Below are 23,307 nucleotides of genomic sequence, written 5' to 3' on the forward strand. Positions count from 1 at the left end.
GGGGGGGGCAATTTTTTTTTTTGCCCCGGGTACCAATTTACCTAGCTACGCCCCTGAATAGGAGCTTGTCATGATAGCTATATATTACATCCAGGATCAGAAGCAGAGTGTTGCTGAATGTCAGTTGCTGAGGAGCCCAAGATAGGGGGACAGAAGAGGAGGGCATTATTGCTCCCCTGACCTGCTTGCAGCCACTTGAGAAACAGGATGCTGGATTAACTTTTGGCCCCATCCAGCAGGGCTGAGCCGTTTCATATGGGAAATGTCAGGAAATGGCAGGACGAGTGTGCACTGGGGATAGGAAGTGTGGAGTGTGACTCGGGAGAGGGGTTCAGTGATTTGTAGAGCCCTGTACCAGCCAGGAGGCAAGAGGCAGAGGCAGGAGAAGCTTCGGAGCTGGAGGGTGGAGAACAGGATAGGGACCTCGTAAGAAGAGGAGGAAAAGGCAGGTCGGGAAAGTGAAGGGCCAGGTGCTTCCCCACCCTCTCCTGTACCACTGTCTCCCAGAACCAGGAGGGGACTGAAAAGCGATGAGCAGAGGAAGTGTCCATGTAGGCACAGTCTCTGGCTGCATGCACGTAGCCCATTGGCGGAGAGGGAGTGGCCCCCTGTTGCTGCATGAAGATAGGAATAGCTGCCTAGATGCTAGATTGGTGTGCATAGGTATCTAGAGCTGCAGAAGCGGTTGTGTTACCTTCGACAATAAAGAGTTGTCTATCTGCCATGTGCATTCCATTGGCTGGATGCGCCATTTGACGAGAAAGGAGTAGGATGCTCAATGTTTGGTCGTGTTACATGGCATTGCAACCTCATCTTGTTCTCCTCTAGGGGTTACAGGCGATAAAGGGGCAGTATGGCAAAGCAGTGTTTGAGCCAAAGCCTGTGTAGTATGCATACTATAAGCACTACCTCCCTGCTCCATGACAACAGGATTGTTCAGTTGAGAGGCCCTGAATTTTCTTAACTCAGCCCCACCTAAGAGGTAACAGCAATAGAGTACAGGGGCACCTGTCTCCAATGCTCTCTCCTTAAATGGAAACTGGCACTATTTAAGGTGGAATGTCTTGCCACTTGAGGAGCTCCTCCTCCCCATCTGCACTGCACATTTATTGCAGTATCACAACTCTTTAAACAGTCATCCCTTCTCCCAAAGCATCATGGAACTGCCATTTGTTAAGGGTGCTGAGTGTTGTTCAGAGACCCCTTGTTCCCATCAGAGAGCTACAATTTCCAGAGAGGTTTAACAATCAAGCCGTCTTCTCAGGGCACTCTGGGAATCGTAGTTCTTGTGAGGGGAATAGTCTACTAAAGACTCACGGCACCCTTAACAAACCACAACTGGCAGGATTCTTCAGCAGAAGCCATTACTGTTTAAAACGGTATGGTACTGTTTTAAATGTGTAGTGCAGATGGGACTGGGGAGATACAAAACAAAATAGAAAGTAGAAAGTAGCCTACTCTGCAAAGCAATATTTATATTCACTGCTCTATTCACTTTTGCTTCTCACCCTCCCCAGCACTGGTATACACCTCCTGGAACATTTGCCCAGAAGAGAATCTGATCCCTGGCTTCAAAATATCCCCTGCCCGCCAACCCAGTGTAGATCCAAGGCAATGGATGAGCAGTGATTGAAACCCATCATTCCTTGGACTAAGGACAAATCTACATTGGTCGTTTATAGTGTTAAAATGTGCTATTAAAATGTGACACCAGAGAGCGCTGTACAGCAGTGAGCCTTCGACAATGGAAAACTGCATTGAGAGCTATATACAGTAACGTTATATTTAATAAAGTTTTTACAGATCAGTGCAGATCCAACCTAAGGCTAATACTCTAGGTTAGAGATGATCGTTGTGGAATACATTCTGGTTTTTTGTTATTACTGTTTCATTAAAATCTACATTTTAAGTTCTGGAATTACTAGATTATCTTAACTGCTCTATCAAGAATTCTGAATTATTAAATTGAGCCATTAAGCATTCTGAATGTATCAAACCCTTGTTACCAATGTATCTCTCCTCATTTATCCTTGGCTGGTGGGTTTAATTCACACACACACAATTCTCCTTGCACATGTCCAAATTGTGCAGATCTTGATCATTTGAAAATGTGGGACTTGGATTAAGCCTGTGGCAGAATTGTTCCCTGCCAGACCTTTCACTTTGGTGCTATGATAACTCATTCCAATCGTGAGCTACGCTAAGGCCTTTTCAATTTATTACTCAATTTATGTGAACTTATCTAAATTAAAATCTCCTTGAATCAATACCTTGTTTTTTATCATGGGGAACTCTGACTGTATCATTCAGACCAGTCACTCATTGCCTACTGTAGGTAAGCAAAAAATAAAATAAAAAATAAAATAAATTCTCAACCTCCTGTATGGAAGCAATGTTCTCTCTCTTTCTGTCAGTCTCACACACAAATGTGATGGAAAAGCTAGAGCAGTAACTCGTGTGGCTGCACCTGTCATAAATGTCACCAACCCTTTGTAGCTCTGTGAATCAAACATATGTGTGTTTCCTTGGAAGTTAGTTTCAGTGGGATTACCCTGAAGTAAATAGCCACAGGATCCCTCCATTCACTCTTTATACATCTTGCATCTACAGGTGAAACTCAAAAAATTAGAATATTGTGGAAAAGTTCATTTATTTCAGTAATTCAACTTAAAAGATGAAACTAACATATGAGATAGATTCATGACATGCAAAGCGAGATATGTCAAGCCTTTATTTGTTATAATTGTGATATTATGGCATACAGCTGATGAAAACCCCAAATTCACAATCTCAGAAAATTAGAATATTGTGAAAATTCACAATCTCAGAAAATTAGAATATTGTGAAAATTCACAATCTCAGAAAATTAGAATATTGTGAAAAGGTGCAGTACTCAATCCATAACATCTGCAAAGGGTTCCTGAGCCTTTAAATGGTCTCTCAGTCTGGTTCAGTAGGAATCACAATCATGGGAAAAGCTGCTGACGTGACAGTTGTGCAGAAAACCATCTTTGAGACCCTCCATAAGGAGGGAAAGCCTCAAAAGGTAATTGCAGAAGAAGTTGGGATGTTCCCAAAGTGCTGTATCAAAGCACATGAATGGAAAGTTATGCAGAAGGGGAAAGTGTGGAAGAAAAAGGTGCACAAGCAGCAGGGATGACCACAGCCTGAAGAGGATTGTCAGGAAAAGACCATTCAGACGTGTCGGGGACTTTCCCACGATATTCTAATTTTTCAAGTTTCACCTGTATCTCCCTATAATCTGAAACAATACATCTATGGTCTATTCTGTGAGGGAAGCAAAATAAAAAGATTCCTGCTGGATCTGGCCCATCAAGTCCAACATCCTGTTCTCACAATGGCCACCTGCATACGCAGACCCTATTCAAGTGTCCCTATTTTCCAGGGACAGTCCCAGATTTACGGAAGCTGTCCCAGTTTCTGATTTGATCGTGGAATCAGGGGCGTTGTGAGGGGAGGTGGCGAAGAGGCTTCCTACGCCGCTGTTTGTATAATCCTCTTTTAAAGTCATCCAAGTTGGTGGTCCTGACTGCCTCTTGTGGGAGTGATTCAATAATATGACAACACACTGTGTGAAGAAGCATCTCCTCTTGAATCTTCCAGCATTCACTTCATTGGATGGAGAGAGAGAAACTACTCCCTATTCAGTTTCACCCCACACTATGAGGTCCAGTGCCGAGGGCCTTCTGGCGGTTCCCTCGCTGCGTGAAGCCAAGTTACAGGGAACCAGGCAGAGTGCCTTCTTGGTAGTGGCGCCCGCCCTGTGGAACGCCCTCCCACCAGATGTCAAAGAGAAAAACAACTACCAGACTTTTATTTTTTTTCCAATAGAATTTTTATTATTTTCCAAATATATCAAATTACAGCCAATTCCACATCACAATACAATACATTTTTTAAAACAATGCTCTGCCGAGCTAAATACTCCCCTCCCCCACGTCAGCAGGTTTTCTTGTCCATTCTTGTCGCGCAGTTCATAATAAAACTATCTTAATCTTTGTCAAAGGTTTATTCCAGTCCTACTAGTGTCTTTAAACTTCCTCTGTTCAATCTTAAGTACTCCACAAATTTACTCCAGTCTCTCTGAAACCTCGAGTCCTCCTGGTTTCTGACCCTGCCGGTCAGTTTTGCCATCTCCGCATATTCAGCCATCTTCGTCTGCCACTCTCCAACTGTTGGTAATTCCTGTAATTTCCACTTTTGGGCAAGTAGTATTCTCGCTGCCGTTGTCGCGTACATGAACAATCTTTTGTCCTTTTTATCTATTTCTTCTCCCATCAAACCTAACAAGAAGGCTTCGGGCTTTTTGGGGAAAGTATATTTAAACATCTTCTTGAGCTCGTTGTAAATAGATTCCCAAAATCCCTTAACCTTATTGCATGTCCACCACAAGTGATAAAAGTCCCCTTCTTCTTGTCTACATTTCCAACATCGCTTATCATGCATTCTATACATTTTCGACAATTTTACCGGCGTCAAATACCATCTATACATCATTTTATAAATGTTCTCTTTCAATGATACACATGCAGTGAATTTCAGTGTCTCATTCCATAATTTTGTCCATGCATCATACTCAATATTGTGCCCAAAGTCTATTGCCCACTTGATCATCACTTCTTTTATCAACTCATCCTTAGTATTCCATTCTAACAACAAATCATACATTTTTGTTAGAAATTTACCTTTACCTTCTAATAACTCAGTATGAAATCTCGATTTTTTGTCCTCAAAACCAAGCTTTTTATCTTCTAATAACAAATTATTCACCTGGTGATACTGTATCCATCCTGTAAAAGTATCCTCGATCTGGTGATATGGTTTTAATTTCCAACCTCTCTCCGATCTCATCAACAAATCCTCGTACGTGGACCTTTTACCTTCCATATTAACTTTTTTTATGGTAAGCACTTCAATCGGAGAGATCCACCGTGGGGTTTTACTCTCCAAAAGTCTCTTGTTCCTTTCCCACACTTCAAGGATGGCTCTCCTTATCACGTGGTTCGAAAAGCCTCTATGAGCCTTTACCTTGTCATACCAGAGATATGAGTGCCATCCGAACCTATTATCATAACCTTCTAGGTCTAACAGATCGGTATTTCTCAGTGTTATCCACTCTTTTAACCAACACAGGCAGGACGCTTCATAGTATAACCTCAAATCTGGCAGGGCGAAGCCCCCTCTTTCTTTCTTATCAGTCAAAATCTTGAATTTTATTCTTGGCTTCTGTCCTTGCCAGATAAATCTTGATAATGTTTTTTGCCATTCAGTGAATTGCCCTATCCCTTTAATTATTGGGATTGTCTGAAATAAGAATAACATCCTGGGTAGGATATTCATCTTGATTGCAGCTATTCTTCCACTGAAGGACAGCTTAAATCTAGACCACACTTCTAAATCTTTCTTGATTTCTTTCCAAACAGGTTGGTAATTATCTTCAAACAAATTTATATTTTTCGGGGTCATCCAGATTCCCAGATACTTAACTTTCCTTGAAACTGCTATTCCAGTTTTTTGTTCTATTTCCTCAATTCGCTCTTTTTCCATATTCTTAATCATCATCTTAGTCTTGGTTTTGTTCAATTTAAATCCTGCAAATTGTCCAAACTTCTCAATTTCTTCTACGACTTTCGGGACACTGATTTGGGGTTCTTCTAGTGTTACTACCAAATCGTCTGCAAAGGCTTTTAATTTATACTCTTTTGCACCAACTTTAATCCCTTTTATTTCCGGACTTTCTCTCAATCTTTCCGCTAAAACCTCCAGGACCGTTATGAAAAGTAAGGGTGACAGCGGGCAGCCTTGTCTGGTACCTTTCGTTATTTCAAAACTTTCCATTATTTCGTTATTCACTATTAATTTTGCCTTTTGATCTGAATATATTGATTCAATTCCTCTCATAAAAGATCCCTCCATTCCCATTCCCTCCATAGTCTTCTTCATGAAATGCCAAGAAATGTTGTCAAACGCCTTTTCCGCATCAATAAACATTAGTACTGCTGGTTTATCGTTCCTGGTTTCCAGATATTCTATCACATCCACAATATGTCTCACATTATCTTTTAACTGTCGACCAGGAAGGAATCCAGCTTGATCTTTATGAATCATTTCATTTAACAATCCCTTCAATCTTGTTGCCATGATATCTGCAAAGAGTTTATAATCGTTGTTCAATAAAGAGATTGGTCGATAATTCTTGACATTCAATCGATCTGTATCTTGTTTATGTATTAGAGTTATGTATGCTTCCTTCCATGTACTTGGGATCTTGCCCCCTTCCAGAATATTATCCATTACGTCTTTCAGTACCGGAGTTAGCTGCTCACTGAGAGTTTTGTAATATTTTGCTGAAAGTCCATCCGGTCCTGGAGATTTCCCTAGTTTCATTCTTTTTATTGCCATCTGTATTTCTAACATCGTAATGCGAGCGTTCAAAATATCCACTTTCTCTTTTGGAATCCTTTTAAGTTTACACTTTCCAAGATACATCTCTATTTTTCTCTTATTCTCTTTCTCCTGCTGATACAAATTTTTATAATATCTTTGGAAAGCTCTTTTAATTTCTTTTGGATCTTCTGTTACTCCATCTCCAAGTTCCAATTTATTAATTATATTCTGATTTTGTCTCTTCCTTAATTGCCATGCTAATAGCTTCCCTGTCTTATTAGCCGATTCAAATTTTTTTTGTCTCAACTACCAGACTTTTAGAAGACATCGGGAGGCAGCCCTGTTTAGGGAAGCTTTTAATGTTTAATAGACTATTGCGTTTTAAAATTCTGTTGGAAGCCGCCCAGAGTGGCTGGGGAAACCCAGCCAGATGGGCGGGGTATAAATAATAAATTACAGTATTATAATATTATTATTAACCTTATATATATGCAGAATATATTTGTTTGTTTGTTCATGTCTCCCAGTTTATTTTGGGAATTTATACCCTGTCCTTCCAACAACTTCCTACGGTGGTTTACAGAAGGTAAAAACGCTGCAAGAAAGAAAAGGGAAAAGATTAAAACCAAAATATTAAACGTCGCAATTTTATAAAGCAGCACAAAAAGCAGTCAGCAGAAATAAAACAAAATGTAAATTGGTGTGAAAGTAATCCACAGAGATAAAACAGGTCAGATTTTAAAAGCTGGGGGAAGTAAATGTGCATTTTAAAGTAGCATTTATTAAAAATACACAGGCATTTCTTATAAAACCCAAAGCAGTTTATGGCAACAACAATTTTAAAAAAACCATAAAGATAAAATACAATCTAAAAATTAACAATGGCATCAGAAAAGGGCAGAAAGGATCAGTGAAGTGCAAAAACAAAACAAAACAGGGCAGCCAAAATGAGACCCTCTACAAATATAAGATACGAAAATGTTTGGGTTTTTTTAAATTAAGATCACTGCAGATGGTGACAGCAGTCACAAAATTAAAAGACACCTGCTTCTTGGGAGGAAAGCAATGACAAACCTAGACAGCATCTTAAAAAGCAGAGACATCACTTTGCTGACAAAGGTCTGTATAGTTAAAGCTATGGTTTTCCCAGTGGTGATGTATGGAAGTGAGAGCTGGACCATAAAGAAGGCTGATCGCCGAAGAATTGATGCTTTTGAATTATGGTGCTGGAGGAGACTCTTGAGAGTCTCATGGACTTCAAAAAGATCAAACCTATCCATTCTTAAAGAAATCAGCCCTGAGTGCTCACTGGAAGGACAGATCCTGAAGTTGAGGCTCCAGTATTTTGGCCACCTCATGAGAAGAGAAGACTCCCTAGAAAAGACCCTGATGTTGGGAAAGATGGAGGGCACAAGGAGAAGGGGACGACAGAGGATGAGATGGTTGGACAGTGTTCTTGAAGTGACTAGCATGAGTTTGGCCAAACTGCGGGAGGCAGTGGAGGATAGGGGTGCCTGGCGTGCTCTGGTCCATGGGGTCACGAAGAGTCGGACACGACTGAACGACTGAACAACAACAACAATTAAGAAAAAGGGTAAGTAAAGCGGGATGTACAGATAATTTTTCATGATATAGAGAAGGTGGACTTATTTTTACTTTTTGTAATACTAGGACCTGGGGTCCTCTGATGAAGCTAAATGTTGGATGATTCAGCAGGATAGACAACATTTTGTACATCTTTACACACTGCATAGTTGTTGAACTATGAAATTCACTTCCACAAGATGCAGAGACAGTCACCAACTTGGATGGCTTTAAAAGGTGATCAGAGAAACTCAATCCATTTCAGGTTTCTTTGCTGATGCGACTCAAAGCAACTTACAATATTTTAAGCAAGCAAGCAAGCAAAGTAACAAACACATAAACATATTAAAACCAGCAATGTAAACAAATCGAAAAGACAGTTCTGTGTGTGTGTGTGTGCGTTTTAAATCTGGATTGAAACACCCCACATTCACAAATAAAAGTCATAGCTAATTAAGCTTTCTTTTTTGAAACAATTTTTCATTGGAGTTTTGCCATACATAATTGCAAATAACATTCTGGAGTTACTCCACTCCAGTAATATGAATAAAATAAATAAATAAACAATAGAAAGAAGACATCAAAACAAATTACGCATCAACTCTCAAAGTACACTGCATACACAATATTTCAAATAGTTGTGTGCATAATTAACTCTGTAAGACTCTGTAAGATTGGAGGAGAAATATAATAAATATTACGATTGGTGGTGATGATGTTGATGGCACCCCCTGGTTAAATCACTCTGCTGTCGTAGGGGTGGATTTTTGGATGAGAAACTTTCTCCAGATGTTTAACTGAGGTTCTTCCTACTTAATTGTCTCAACAAATAACGAGAATGCTGGAAAAAGCGAATGTTGCAGGAGGTTGCCTTAGAAGGCCTCTCATTTTGTTTATGGAAAAGACATCGCTCTCCCACCGTATTGTTGCTCTTGCCTGCTTTAACCTTCCAAGAGTAAGCAGGAAGAGAAACTACACTTCCCGCTGCGTTGCAAGCCCTAATTGTTTTCACACAGTGCACTGGCAGGTGTATTTATTTTGCTTTCCCGACGTCTCTCTAAGTGCATCTGACTTGGAGTTCGAGGCAATATTGTTAGCTGCCCACACCGGGAGCACATGCTTCAATTCTCACCCTCTCACCCCACATTGGCAAATGTATATCTATATATATTTGCTCATTCTATCACCTTGCAGATAACATTGAAACAACATCTGTTCCTCACTGTTTGTTCCACTCAGTGAAGTTAAGGACAATTTTCTGGCTAGCCCTTTGAGTTCTTTTCTCTATGTCAAACTGCTTTTGTTGGTGTTCTCTTTTGATTTTGAGAAAGCGGGTTCTCCTTCATGGGGAGCACGTGTTGCAGTGGGGGCCAGCAAGTCACCCCTCTGTTGCTGGGCGGGATCATATAGATGGCCATTGCTGTGGTTGGGCTCTGGGTGTCGTTGGGGAGATTTCTATGTTGCAATTGTTGATGGACAGCCCAGAGTTTATACCCTGTTTCTCATAAAATAAGACGTCCCTATAAAATAAGCCATGGCAGGATTTTCAAGCATTTACGAAATGTAAGACATACCCCCAAAATAAGCTGTAGTGCTGGGCGCAGTTCTGGAGGGCGCCAAGGAAGAGGTGAGGCTGCCCGCACCTTAAAGCCTCTTTCCTGCTGGAGGAGCTGCCCTCCAGCTGCTGCCCATCTTCTTTACCACAGCGCCGCACCGAGTGGAACACCCAGCAGCCTCCCCTCTGCCTGGCCTTGCATCCGCCTGCCAGCTTGGCGCCCGGAACCGGCTGCTCCTGCAGCACCGAGTGGAACACCCGGCAGCGCTGTGTGGAGCACCCCGAGCCAGCGGCCTCGCCTCCGCTTGGCTCGGCCAAGGTCTGCCGGCACGGCACCAACAACCGGCTGCTGCTGCAGCTATGAGAGGGACGCCTAGCAGCGCCACGTGGAGCCCCGAGCCAGCGGGACCCAGCAGAGAACCCAAGAGGTTAAACTATTGGGATTGGGACTAAATTACTCCTCCCCCCCAAAAAAATACTTGCCACTGTATTTGAATTTCCTTTGTGTTAAAAGGGGAAAAAAAGTTTAGCAAAGAACGTACATAAGCTGTGCAGTCTTGGCAGCCTGCACCCACATTTAGTACTTCTCATGGCTCTCACTTGAGCCATGAGAAGTACTAAATCTGTGGTAATAAAAATAAGACATCCCCTGAAAATAAGCCATAGTGGGGTTTTTTGAGGGAAAATAAATATAAGACGGTGTCTTATTTTCGGAGAAACACGGCATATGTCTTTGCACGCAACGTGAGCTTCCTCTTTGCTGCATGAATCAGATCATGTATTGTGTTTTAACTTTTGGGCTGATTTGATTTTTGTATCTCCAGTGTGCTATTTTAAATTGAGACATTTGCATAAAAGGCCATTTTAAACCATTCTGAAATATATGTTTAAAAACCACGTATTGTTTCCAAAGTGCAAATTAGGTAGATTATTATTAAAGTGGAATGAAAGTGGTGATTTGTTCTCAGGGCAGTGATATGCAATACACTGTTTGGGCCTGCAAAAGCGGTGGGCGTGCCACTCCGTTTCTAACCAACTCCCAGCTGAAATCCTGTAACTTTTTATGCCACAAATATTCTAGGTGTTGTTGTTTTTAGTCTGGCATTTGTTGTCCTATAGCACAGAAGTGCCCTTCCAGACAGCGGATAAAATTTCATGGAATAATAGAATCATAGAGTTGGGAAGGATCTCAAGGGTTATCTAGTCCAACCACCTGCAATGGAGGAATCTCAACTAGATCATACATGACAGGTAGCCATCCAACCTCGGCTTAAAAACCACCAAAGGAGGAGAGTCCACAACCTCCCAAGGGAGTCCGTTCCACTGCAGAAAGTCTGTCCTGGTGTTTAGTTGGAATCTCCATTCTTTTAACTTGAATCCATTGCCTCAAGTCCTTTTTCTCCTACAGAACAAGAGAAAACAAGTTCGTTCCATCCTCCCTGTGACAACCCTTTAAATATTTGAAGATGGATATCATATCTCCTCCCAGTCTCTTCTTTTCCAGGCTAGACATAGCCAACTCCCTCAACCATTCGTCATAAGCCCTAGTTTACAGACCCTTTATAATCTTGGTCATCCTGCTCTGCACACATTCCAGCTTGTCAGTATCCTTAAATTGTGGTGCCAGGAATGGACACAGTACTCCTGGTGTGGTCTGAGTGACCATGGCAGAATAGATCTGGACACTATACGTCTATTGATGCAGTCAATAACAGCATTAGCTTTTTTTCTGCTGCTGCATCACACAGTCGACACATGTTAAGCTTGTGGTCTACTAAGACCCTCTAGATGGTGCCTGCCATCTTATATTTGGGCATCTGGTTCTTCCTGCCTAATTGCAGAACCCTACATTTGGGAGCCATGGAGTTTTCTTGGCAGGGATACTGGAGTGGCTTGCTAGTTCCTGCTCCAGGTGGATCACGTTTAGTCAAAACTCAAAACTCTCCACTATGACCTGTCCGTCTTGGGCTCCATGATCACTGCAGATGGTGACAGCAGTCACAAAATTAAAAGATGCCTGCTTCTTTGGAGAAAACCGATGACAAACCTAGACAGCATCTTACAAAGCAGGGACACCACCTTGCCGACAAAGGTCCATATAGTTAAAGCTATGGTTTTCCCAGTAGTGATGTATGGAAGTGAGAGCTGGACCATAAAGAAGGCTGAATTGATGCTTTTGAATTATGGTGCTGGAGGAGACTCTTGAGAGTCCCATGGAGTGCAATAAGATCAAACCTATCCATTCTGAAGGAAATCAGCCCTGAGTGCTCACTGGAAGGACAGATCCTGAAGCTGAGGCTCCAATACTTTGGCCACCTCATGAGAAGAGAAGACTCCCTGGGAAATACCCTGATGTTGGGAAAGATTGAGGGTACAAGGAGAAGGGGACGACAGAGGATGAGATGATTGGACAGTGTTCTCGAAGCTACCAACATGAGTTTGACCAAACTGTGCGAGGCAGTGGAAGACAGGAGTGCCTGGCGTGCTCTGGTTCATGGGGTCACGAAGAGTCGGACACGACTAAATGACTAAACAACAACAACAACATTTGGGAAGCATTGCAGAACAACTAAGGAAGCAGAATTATGTGTGGACGGCTTGGTATAAATCCAGGACCAACACACTATTATTGTCTCAATGATATGTTGCAGAGTACACCTATAGCCCCCTACCACCACCACCCTACCAGTCCGGAGGAGCCCTGTATGAATCCCCGTGAATCTCTGTTGTCCCCCACCCCCACTCCCGTGAGATTCTCCACTCCACTGCCATTATCAGGAAATTGTGTGTGCATAAGTTACTGTCTGGCTATAGCTCCTGTAATAGAGATTTTGTTATTCCAATAAACCTTTTAAAATGATTGAATGTTTTGGTTGAATGTCTGGGAGTGGGGACAATTCTATCTCCCACAAACCTTACCATTCTGCCTTGTCTGGGAAAGGTAGTGAAGGAGACCACTCTAGACGGGAGTTTAAGGAATTAATTTGGTCTGTCAGGTACTCCTTAGGAGTTAAGCCATAAATTCTCCTTCAAAATCAAAGACATTTTTCTTCCACTGTTCCCCCTCCCCACTTAAGTTTAATATGTTTAATAGATTGCTGTGTGGGTGTAGGAATTACTCTCTTACCATTTTAAAGACTTGCTTTATGGTGTATTTATGATGTGGCACTCTCTTTTTATTACAGGCTGCTTTGAGGGCCTTGTGACGAGTAAGGAGGATACAAAAATAAATGTTGACTAAATAAATAAATAACACAGGTACCGGTGAGAATATTCTGCTGATTCCCTTTTCTCCCATCCCCAAAATTATCCTATTTATATCGCTAACCCAATGAACCTTTTTACTTCTGCTTGCCCGGGGAAATGATTTGCCATTTCTTTTAATAAGTGAACACTTGTTTTCCCAAGAGACATAGAAATGGCCCCGTTTATGCTGTTCTGGAATAAGGAACTAGACCAGTGGGGACCAAAGTCTCCAGATAAATATATTTTTAAAGAAGCGACACCGATAATATAAATAGTTCTGTTTCAGTTAGCATTCCCAGCTGGAGAACACATGTAGGCCAGATTGGGGTGAGATGGCTGGGCTCTGGTTCTTCCTGCCTTTGCTGTGCAGTGTCAAATTAGCCTGGCTGGTCCAAATTCTAGAAAGGCAGCTCAGCAAACAGAAGTCCGGTTCCATTATGCATGGTCAGGTGCAGCAAAAGTTCAGGTTCAAGGACAGCCAGCAAATGAGAGGTTCACAAAAAACTGTCAGCACAAGTGGCCAGTGAAGGGGGACGGGTTCTGCTGCTGACCTGCCTCCCAGCAGCAGCAGCAGCAGCAGCAGCACTGCCACATCACATACCCTCCAATGTCCTGATTTTCCCTTACAGCTCTCAGAATTCTGTCATTGCTCTGTAGTCTTCAGCGCCATTTGTCGGTGGCCATGTGAACTACTGCTGCATGATGACACTGCTACATTTTTATTATATAGTAAGATCTATAGAAACATATGGCAAAAGCTTGCTGTTCAGGGTCCCAGCCAGTTATCCTTCCAAGCTAGATATTTAATTCTTCACCTGCTACACTCCTGCCACACTCCATTCCCCCCCCTTTCCAGCTGTTATTCTACATTACATGGATATTGAACATTGCATGTTTAGACCTTTTACCTTTCCCCAAATAAATTAACACAAGAGTCAGATATTTGGTTTGGTTTTTGGCAGAAATTTAAGCCACAACTTTATTGATTACAACCAAGTGAGTGGTTGCATAGGTTCTGGTTCGGCTATCTCCCTGCACCCTTGCAGGCAGCGCTGTCCCAGAGCCACATTCGTAGGACAGCCAAGGATGAACACCAGGGACAGCTGCTGGAAGGAGCACCAATCAGCCGACCTGATGTCCCCGGGACTCGGGTGCGGCCTGGACTCCTTTCAGGGAACGCCAAACCAGTGAGTCCCCGGATTCATCTATTGGAATATCCTTCATTTGCATAGGCGTGGCCATGTCACGTGCCACGCCTATCACCTGAACCAGAGAATATCCGCAACTTAGAAGTTGTGACTATTTGCTACACGGCAGGTGAAACCCAAATGGCACCAGCCAATCAGCCAAGTGGGGAAAATTCCTGCCGTGCCCCTGCCTCAAAAGCAGACGGCACACGATGGCATAGCAAGGTCAAGTGCAAGCCCTAAATATAGGGAGAGGTGGGCAGGTGTTCCGATGTGAAAGCCCCAAAGAGGAAGCTCAGTTGCCTCACATGGGCTTAAATAGGTCCTGCGTTGCTGCTCTTTCGTGACACCTCATTGGTCAGATTGCACCCCAACAACACAGGACCGACCTACCAGGGGTTGTGGCTGATTCCAGATTACCCCCCACAACACCGGGTCAGGTGGCCAGGTCGCACCTCTTTGATGGAGGACACACTTTCTTAGACGTCATTTGGCTGTTCTCTCTCTCTTACTCTCTTTCTCTCTCTCTCCATACACAATCTGAAACAATACACAATCTGAAGAGTTGCCCTGAGAATTCAGATTTGTTCATCCTATTTCTCAGCGGCCTCATTTGTGCTACACTTTAGGAGCACTCAAATACCTGAATTTCCTATTAGATGGTGTTAGTTAGTTAGATATGCAGCATGGGACAAGCAACAAGGGACCTTCAAGGTCAAAGGAGAATGAACATTTGTATGTGGGAGAGGACCAATATGAATACAGTCTGTGTTCATGTATTCTATCTAATAAATCACAAATGAAGGGCAGAGAAAAATATTGTTCCGCAGGGCATCAGTTTGTGACAGGAAGAAATAAAATATTATTAAGACATGGATTGTGTCCTTGTTCTAGGAGGAATAACCTGACAGCTCCCATACAGTTATTTAGCATGAAGGTCGCTTTTAAGATATACCATTTGGCCTTTAGGTTAAATTTTATATTTACACCCCACGAAGTGGCAACACTTGTTCTCTGAAAAATGCTCAATAAGGAATGGGCCAGGTGTCCTTGTTGCTAGCTCCCAGAGCATGTCTGTGAGCTCTGTGGTAGTGGAATAATCTTTCTCTTTTTTCCTCTCTGCTGTAAATTGATGCTACATAACGCACAGGGGAAAGGGATGGAGCAGAGCAATACAGTAGCTGCCAAGTAGCCTTGGAATTGTCACTGACAAACCAGGACAGCGGGGGGGGGGGGGTCTGGGGAAGGAAGAAAATCAAAGCCATAGAGACATGAAAAAAGAGGAAGAAGTAAAATGTCATTTTTTTAGCTCTTAAGTACATTCTTTGTGGTGATGTTCAAAATTTTACTAGTTGGGACCAAAGCTCAGTTGCTCCATTTATCTCCTTTTAGCCCCTTGGACTACTGCAATGCGCTCTACGTGGGGCTACCTTTGAAGGTGACTCAGAAACTGCAATTAATCCAGAACGCTAGGCTGGTGACTGGGAGTGGCCGTCGGGACCACATAACACCGGTCTTGAGAGATCTACATTGGCTCCCAGTACGTTTCCGAGCACAATTCAAAGTGTTGGTGCTGACCTTTAAAGCCCTAAACGGCCTCAGTCCTGTATACCTGAAGGTGCATCTCCACCCCCATCGTTCAGCCCAGACACTGAGATCTAGCGCAGAGGGCCTTCTGGCAGTTCTCTCACTGCGAGAAGCAAAGCTGCAGGGAACCAGGCAGAGGGCCTTCTCGGCAGTGGCGCCCGCCCTGTGGAACGCCCTCCCATCAGAGGTCAAAGAGATAAACAACTACCTGACATTTAGAAAATATCTGAAGGCAGCCCTGTTTAGGGAAGTTTTTAATCTGTGATATTCTAATGTATTTTAATATTTGTTGGAAGCCGCCCAGAGTGGCCAGGGAGACCCAGTCAGATGGGTGGGGTACAAATAAATTATTATTATTATTATTATTATTATTATTATTATTATTATTATTACTACTACTACTACTACTACTACTACTACTACTACTGTGATGCTTTCAGATGCTGGTTCTTGTAGGGTTGTGTATCCAACAAAGTCATCCCATTAGCACACAGACTTCTGCGTCTGCAATGGGATCTCCTCTTTTTCTCATCTCCCTGCAAGGACTTCCCCTAAATTTCCTCTAGAAGGTAGGGGAGAATCCAGAACAGGTTGGAGGGAGGGAGGAGAGTTCTGCCAATGAGTCCTGCTGTGCCAATGAAAATCCTTGCATTGGCAACATGACATTGTTGGATACAACCCAGAACTAGTGGATTTGCAAGATGTTAAGCTACTAACATGAGTTTGGCCAAACTGCGAGAGGCAGTGAAGGATAGGCGTGCCTGGTGTGCTCTGGTCCATGGGGTCACGAAGAGTCGGACACGACTGAACGACTGAACAACAACAACAACAAAAAAGCTGTGTCTCCTCCACCATCACTCACTTTGCATATTTGTAAAATATTGCCATATGCCTTATGTCGGCTACGAGTGATTGCCAAAGAAGAAGAAGTAGAAGAAGAAGAAGAAGTCTTCAGTGTCAACTAGTCATGGTGGGCTATGTCCTACCTCACTGTTGGAGGCAGTAAGCCTCCTAATACCAGTTGCTGAGAATCGCAGGTGGGGAAGAATTCTGTTTTGCTCAGGTCCTACATGCCGGCTTTCCATGGGCAGCTGGTTGGCCATCAGTGAGTTCAATGGGTTGTACTCCCAGGTATGTGGGCACGGTATTTATGACTAAAACTCATATGATTTATTAGCTAAAGCCCTCTGCTGCCATTATTAAGAATGGTATCCGATTACATCATACTCAGAGTACACCCACTGAAATCAACGGCCATTGAGGCCATAGTCCTAACCCCACTCACCTGAATGTAAATACCACTGAATTCGTTAGGACTTTGCATAGACAGTTAGGACTATATCAGAGGTATGTGGACATTCAGTTGGTGTATATAAGGAATGTTCAGGAGGCTGCGAGAGGGGGGAACTGTGTGGGAATTCATAGAATCCTTGTTAGACTCGAGGAATTCTCTCCTCCCCCAGCAACCTCCAGGATCAAAGAAGGAACAAGGAAGCTTGTATTTATGGTTTTATTCAGCAACTGTGGATCAGAGCAAAGAATCTAGTGCCGGACGCCGTTATGATGTTGCTCACTCTGAGCTCCTCTTCTTTCCCCAACAACATCCTGTGTCCTTACGTAAAGTCTCAGCAGTCATACGTCTCTGCATTCTTTGCTCTTGAATCCTGACTGACCGAAGTGTCCTTGGAGAAGGGGGAAGAGTTCCCAGGCTCTCTAAGGATGTGTCAGTGTCAGGAGTCCAGGTTCTCAGCTTGGTAACACAGTACGTGTAAGTAATTAAAAAAGAGGCTTTATTGCCAAAACAAACAAATACCGGTAACTCCGGATGGCTGTAACGAGCCTCTGGCATCATCAATCATGATGACCCTTCTGAAGACTGTTTCCGGGTTCTACAGAAGATATGAACTTTCGAACCCGGCGTCGTTAGTTTTGCTTCTGGTCTAACAACCCAACCCTTAGCTGACTCTTAGGAAAGATTGGATCAGCTCCAATCTCTTCCCGGTCTGACATACTACTGTGTTCCTGCCTGATTGACTTTTCCGAGAGCATTGGCAGGGTTCCAGCCTGCATGCAGTCATTCCCTTATCAGCTGGCATTCCAAGGGGTGGGGGAGTTAGCTCTCTAGGCTCTTCATCCTGTATGAAAGCTAATCCTCTCTGTTCCTGGCTGCTTTCCTCAGTTGGCTGCAAACCTTCATTGGGAGCTGGCTCATTCCTGACAGTCAGCTATCTGTTCTCCAATTTTCCCTCCTTCTCTCAATACCTGTAAACTTAGCAGTTCTCTGGACATTTTGCAGCCCTGCCCTTCAGACCAGTCCCTGACAATCATAGAATTGTAGCATTGGAAGGGACCCTGGGGATCCTGTAGTCCAACTCCCTGTAATGCAAGAAGATGCAGCTGTCCCAAATGGGGATCGAACCTACAACCTTGGCGTTATCAGCACCATGCTCTAACCAACTGAGCTATCCAAGCAGAAAGCTCTGTGGCACTGCAGTAGCAAGCTCTACACCACAACCTATATGCATGTATGTTGATGCCTGAACTGAGCCCTCATGTAGCTATATGTTATGGGGTGGTTCTGCTCTTCAGGCATCCTAATACATGCACATAGCTCAAGGTCTCAGAGATGCTGGCTGAATTTCTCTGCTGGAAGAGTGTTCCACAGCCTGGGAAATGGTGACACTAAATGCCTGACTTGCAATTGAAGCCAGTTGGCCCTTTGTGTAACACAGCAAGCAACTCCAGGTGTGCTTCTGGGCTGTCACTATTTTGCAGGAGGGATTCAGGTGCTTACTGGAAATTTAGCGTTGCACAAATTAAAGTGGGTTAAAGTGATCTGTCAGCCCAGCACAACAAATCTGCTTTAAAAAGAAAGGTGGGGGAAAAGATTTTGATGTGCTCAGGAAACTGCCGCATAGCGCACTTAAAAATGTGGGATGGACAAATTATGAATAGGAAGACATATAATACCCTGCAAACAGATCAGAATGAATGTGCAATACAATCTGGAAATAGTCTAACCGCCACTGTAGGAATGGGAGTAAAATTCAGTTCAATTTGGATTTGAAGGTGAACCTGCCCAATTCAAGCTTTCTGAAACAAGACGCGATCCAAAACACAGCCATCCTTCAAAATCTGCCCTTCACAGAATTCTGCGGTGTAAAGTAATATTTTACAAAAATGCCAGTGCTAATGTGGACAACTGCATTTCTCCACTGACTTTGATGTGGGATGCTTTGCAGTCACAAACAACTAAAAAATAACAACTACAAGCATTTTCACATTCTCTGGCCCTTGAGATATTTCCCGCTTCCTCCGTGACAGGATGAAATGAAATGGTTGGATTGGGAGATGCTCAGCCTGTGTCTAGGCTTGTGAAACGGCTTCAAAAGGAAACAATGTCTTTGCAAAACAGGGCTGGGGGACCTTTTCCATCCTGAGGGCCACTGTGCCTCCTCGTCAGACTTCTGGGGGCCACATACTAGCACCAATTGTGGCAAAAGTGGCTGTGGCCAGACACACACCACCCTCCGTGTGAGGCATGTGGCCTGGAGGTCAGAGCAGAGTCCTGAAGGTCAGAGAGTGAGGCCAGGAGAGCTGCATCTGATCTTCCATCCCACCAGTAGAATGTGCCAGGGTTCAATGACTTTCCACGGATAGACACGAAGTCAATAACTTCCGTGTGGAGCCAGAGAAGAAAAAGCATCTTATTAGATGCAGCCTAATGAAATCTGCATAATCATTATGCAGGAAAGAAAGATAACAAAACTGCAATGAGAGGCAACATTAAAAAAAATAAAAATACCAGTTTTTGCACAGTGTCTGCGTGGGTGTAAGGAATCCAGGCAGAGCAGCGGCAATTAAATCTGGAGGAGGAAGAGGTCATTGGACCAGTCAATATTCAGCGTCCCATTTCTCCACTGTTGGCGTACAGAAGAATTCCAAAGCACGTGACCTAATTAAAGTTTGGGTTTTGGTGGGGGGTGGGTGGGTTGCATTTGTTTTATTTTTCAGTGGAGCGTGCCTGCCATCTAGAGGATCCAGAAAAATCCAGATTTGCAAAGGTCTGCTGAGCTGTTACTGTAATATATTTACAAGTGAGATCGGCAACAAAATACTGCAGTGTGGAGGGCTCGTTTTTGGGGCTCCAGCCAGCTGGTTAGCCAGCCATGTTGTTTTCCAGGGTGCTGCATCCCATCATTCCCCTGCTCAATTCCCAACAGACATTCTGCAGCCACTGAGCAAGCTCATTAGGCAGTTTGGGGCTATTTTTTTTTGCCCTCAAATATGTTTGGTACTTCTGCTAAGCTTGGAGTTTCCAAGCCTGCTGATACGTCACTCTTGTGCACGAGCTGCTTTTGCTACGTAGGTTTCCATGCTTATTAGTACAGTCGTACCTTGGATGTCGAATGGAATCCATTCTGGAAGTCCATTCGACTTCCAAAAATGTTCAACAACTAAGGCGTGGCTTCCGATTGCCCGCAGGAGCTTCCTGCACTCAACCGGAAGCCGCGTCGGACGTTCAGGTTCCAAAGAACGTTTGCAAACTGGAACACTCACTTCCGGGTTTGCGGCATTCGGGAGAAACATTCAAGTCGCAAGGCTTTCAGGATCCAAGGGACGACTGTATATAGGATCATCCTTCTCCTGCTCTTCCCTTAGGAAGCTCAGTGTAGCTTACATGGAGCCTCCCGAGGTTTCCCACTTAGCTTCCGCAGTGCGAGGGACCGGGGGGGGGGGGTGTCAGACCATTTATTAGGCAGGGAGTTATTATCTAGTTTTGATGCAGAAACTGTTGCTGGAAGCTCTGATGAGAACATGACTGCATGAAGCACTTTTGGAGGTGAAGCCATGGGGTGGGCTTTGGTACTATGGTGCCCTGAGCTAGGCCAAAATCTCCTGCCAGGCTTTGGGAAGGAAGTGGGGATGGGGGCGCTCTGACAGGGTCCTAGAGCCCACCCACCCCCTTCTCAAAGTTGGGCAAGTCTTAACTAGGCTTTGGGATGGAAGGAGGGCTCTAGGACCCTGTTAGAACCCTCATACTTCTGTTCCATAGCACCCTCTGTGCTTAGCATCCAGTGCGAGGAACCGGTTGTGTTGCCCTAAAACCAGCAGTAGATATTCATGGATAGATAAAACCTGTGGAAGTTGGCAGAATGAAGTTAGTGGGTGAAGTGGCCAGCCAGAAGCTAGTGGAGGTGCCAGGGGCATGCTGTCAAATGGTTGCCATCCCCCTAATTGTCTCTGCTTTCTTGTTTTCAGGGATGTTTGCAGACCCTGAGGATTTTTTGAGACCACCCTTAAAAGCAATGAAGAGGACTGCAACACTTAAGCAAAGCAGCTCATACGTTTGACTAAATGGATTTCTAAATACGTCTAGCTGTAGCGCCCACCCTAACTTTAAAAGACAGATAAGGGAAGATTGAATTGTTGTGTACTGATTCAAGGGTTATCACATCTGTATTACTATTGTCTGTATTCACATTAGGGGAAAGTAACTGCCTTCCTGTTCCAGAAGGAACAGCTACTATTGGTTCATTCAAGTTGCTGCATTTGGATCCTCAGTCTTATTGGTTCCCACCAAAAGGCAGCTTTGTGACTGCTTGAGATTGTTCCCTCCAAAATGTATCCTTTCTAGCCAGTCTACTGTCCCTATAAATGTATCTCCCTCTCCTCAGTTCCCCAGTCTTGTTTGCCTGAATAAAGTGTTACATGAAGAAGCTGTCTCCTGCCTGCTATGTCAGAGAGCTGAAATCATTTGCTGAATCACTACCCCCACGCTACAACAGAATACCTGAGATGTATGGTGTGTGTCCGTCGTGTCTTCCTTGTTAGAACACTTGAAGGATGGGTGGGGTGAGAAATAAATAATAAACAAATACCGTAGATCAGGTGTCCGGTAATTGACAGGTAGGTGACCATGGCCAGGGCAGGGAAAGAGAGACAAACCCCTGCCCCCAGCCACATCCACTTCCCCCACCATGTTTTATGGCTTACCTGTTGGAACATGACAAATACGTCCTTGCAACACATGTAAGGAAGCAGGGCTTGGCAATGGCCACAACTCTCCAACAAAGCAGCAAATTCAGGTTTAATGCTGCATGGCATGAGGGGAAAGGAGGAAAAGACTTATCAAGGGCAGGTTTTAAGTTTATGCACCCTTGGACATCTTACAGCCAAGGTCATTGCAGCGATGAAGCACGTAATGATTCAAGAAAGATAGCATAATTAAAAAAATTCCAGAGGATTAAGATGCCAAAAAAAAACATTTGCATAAATATTCCATTATCCTTAACATTAATCAATTAATCACAAGACAGAATTCACCTTATGCATGACCCAACAGCGATGGTGAGAAATTGTGCTTCCCTGCTGTGCAAATAAAAACCAAAAACAAAAGATGAGTAAGTAATATTCGGTTGCATCCCATGCTTTCTCCATGGAGCCTGGGGCAGTGGGCATTGTTTCCCCACCTCTCCACACAGCTGTCAGCGTAGCGACCTTGTGAGGTCAAGTTAGGGTGGCAAAATGTGGCTGCCTCAAGGTCACCTTGTGAGTTTTCTGGCTGAGTGGGGACTGGGGCCTTGGAACATTTCCTCAAATATCTGAAACACTTCCTTCTTTCCGTACAGGCCCTCTCAGAAGATAAGATGAAGAGAGAGGGCCTTCTTGGTGGTTTCCCCACCCTAGGAAGTTTGGAGGTGCTGGTTGCCCAGGAGAGGGCATTCTGTGTGGCATTCCCTCCAGTGTGGTGTAGTGGTTAAGAGCGGTGGACTCGTAATCTGGTGAACCGGGTTCGCGTCTCCACTCCTCCACATGCAGCTGCTGGGTGACCTTGGGCTAGTCACACTTCTCTGAAGTCTCTCAGCCTCACTCACCTCACAGAGTGTTTGTTGTGGGGGAGGAAGGGAAAGGAGAATGTTAGCCGCTTTGAGATTCCTTCGGGTAGTGATAAAGCGGGATATCAAATCCAAGCGCTCCTCCTCCTCCTCCTCCTCCTCCTCCTCCTCCTCCTCCTCCTCCTCTTCTTCTTCTTCTTCACACAGAGATATTTTTGGGTACTTTGTTCACCTAGTTTTTGTCATATGCTGTAGATGCACCTTTTTACCTTGGTGTGTGTGTGTTTAAATATAAAATGCAATATTAAACCACACAAGTGATGCTGACACAACCTCCTCCCCACACTAAGTAGAATAGAAGCATTGTTACCCCCACCCCACCCCACTCACCATTTCCCCCTGCACATCTTTCTTTCCCTTTTCTTCCTAATGTAACACTAATGTCTCACAACAAATGAAACTGATCTGTACAAAAACATAACTTGAAAAAATGAGACCTTGCACATACTTATATTAAATTGAGTTGAATACAGGGGACCCACTCAATTATTTCGATTCTAAATCATTTAAACTGAGTTTAATATTGCATTTTATATTGCAAACCACCCTTTGATCCTCGGATGAACTGCAGTGTAGAAATTTAATAAACAAACAAACGAAGAAAAATAATAATATTTTTACATTGTTGAAACCCATGCCGGGACCTTTACAGTGAAGGACAGGAACAAAATTGAGAAAATAAATACACAATGTCTTAACCACTATGCCACACTGGCTTATTGCGATGGCCAGAAATTTCCCACCTGGAATTCCCCTTGACAGAGAATGAGAATTGCAACAATTCCATCCCTCCAGCTGGTTGATTCCTTTCATTGCCAGAAGGACAGCTTTGGATGCTGCT

At 43.7% G+C, this 23,307-nt stretch overlaps 1 non-coding gene across 1 annotated transcript; it reads right to left on the minus strand.

The window, feature by feature from the left end:
• Nucleotides 1–17,965: 17,965 nt before the first annotated feature.
• TRNAI-GAU lies at nucleotides 17,966–18,039 on the minus strand. The gene has a single exon. It is a non-coding gene; the product is annotated as a tRNA-Ile (tRNA).
• Between the last annotated feature and the right edge of the window lie 5,268 nt (nucleotides 18,040–23,307).

This window comes from Lacerta agilis, chromosome 7 (assembly GCF_009819535.1).
Source record: "Lacerta agilis isolate rLacAgi1 chromosome 7, rLacAgi1.pri, whole genome shotgun sequence".
Classification (NCBI taxonomy): Eukaryota; Metazoa; Chordata; class Lepidosauria; order Squamata; family Lacertidae; genus Lacerta; species Lacerta agilis.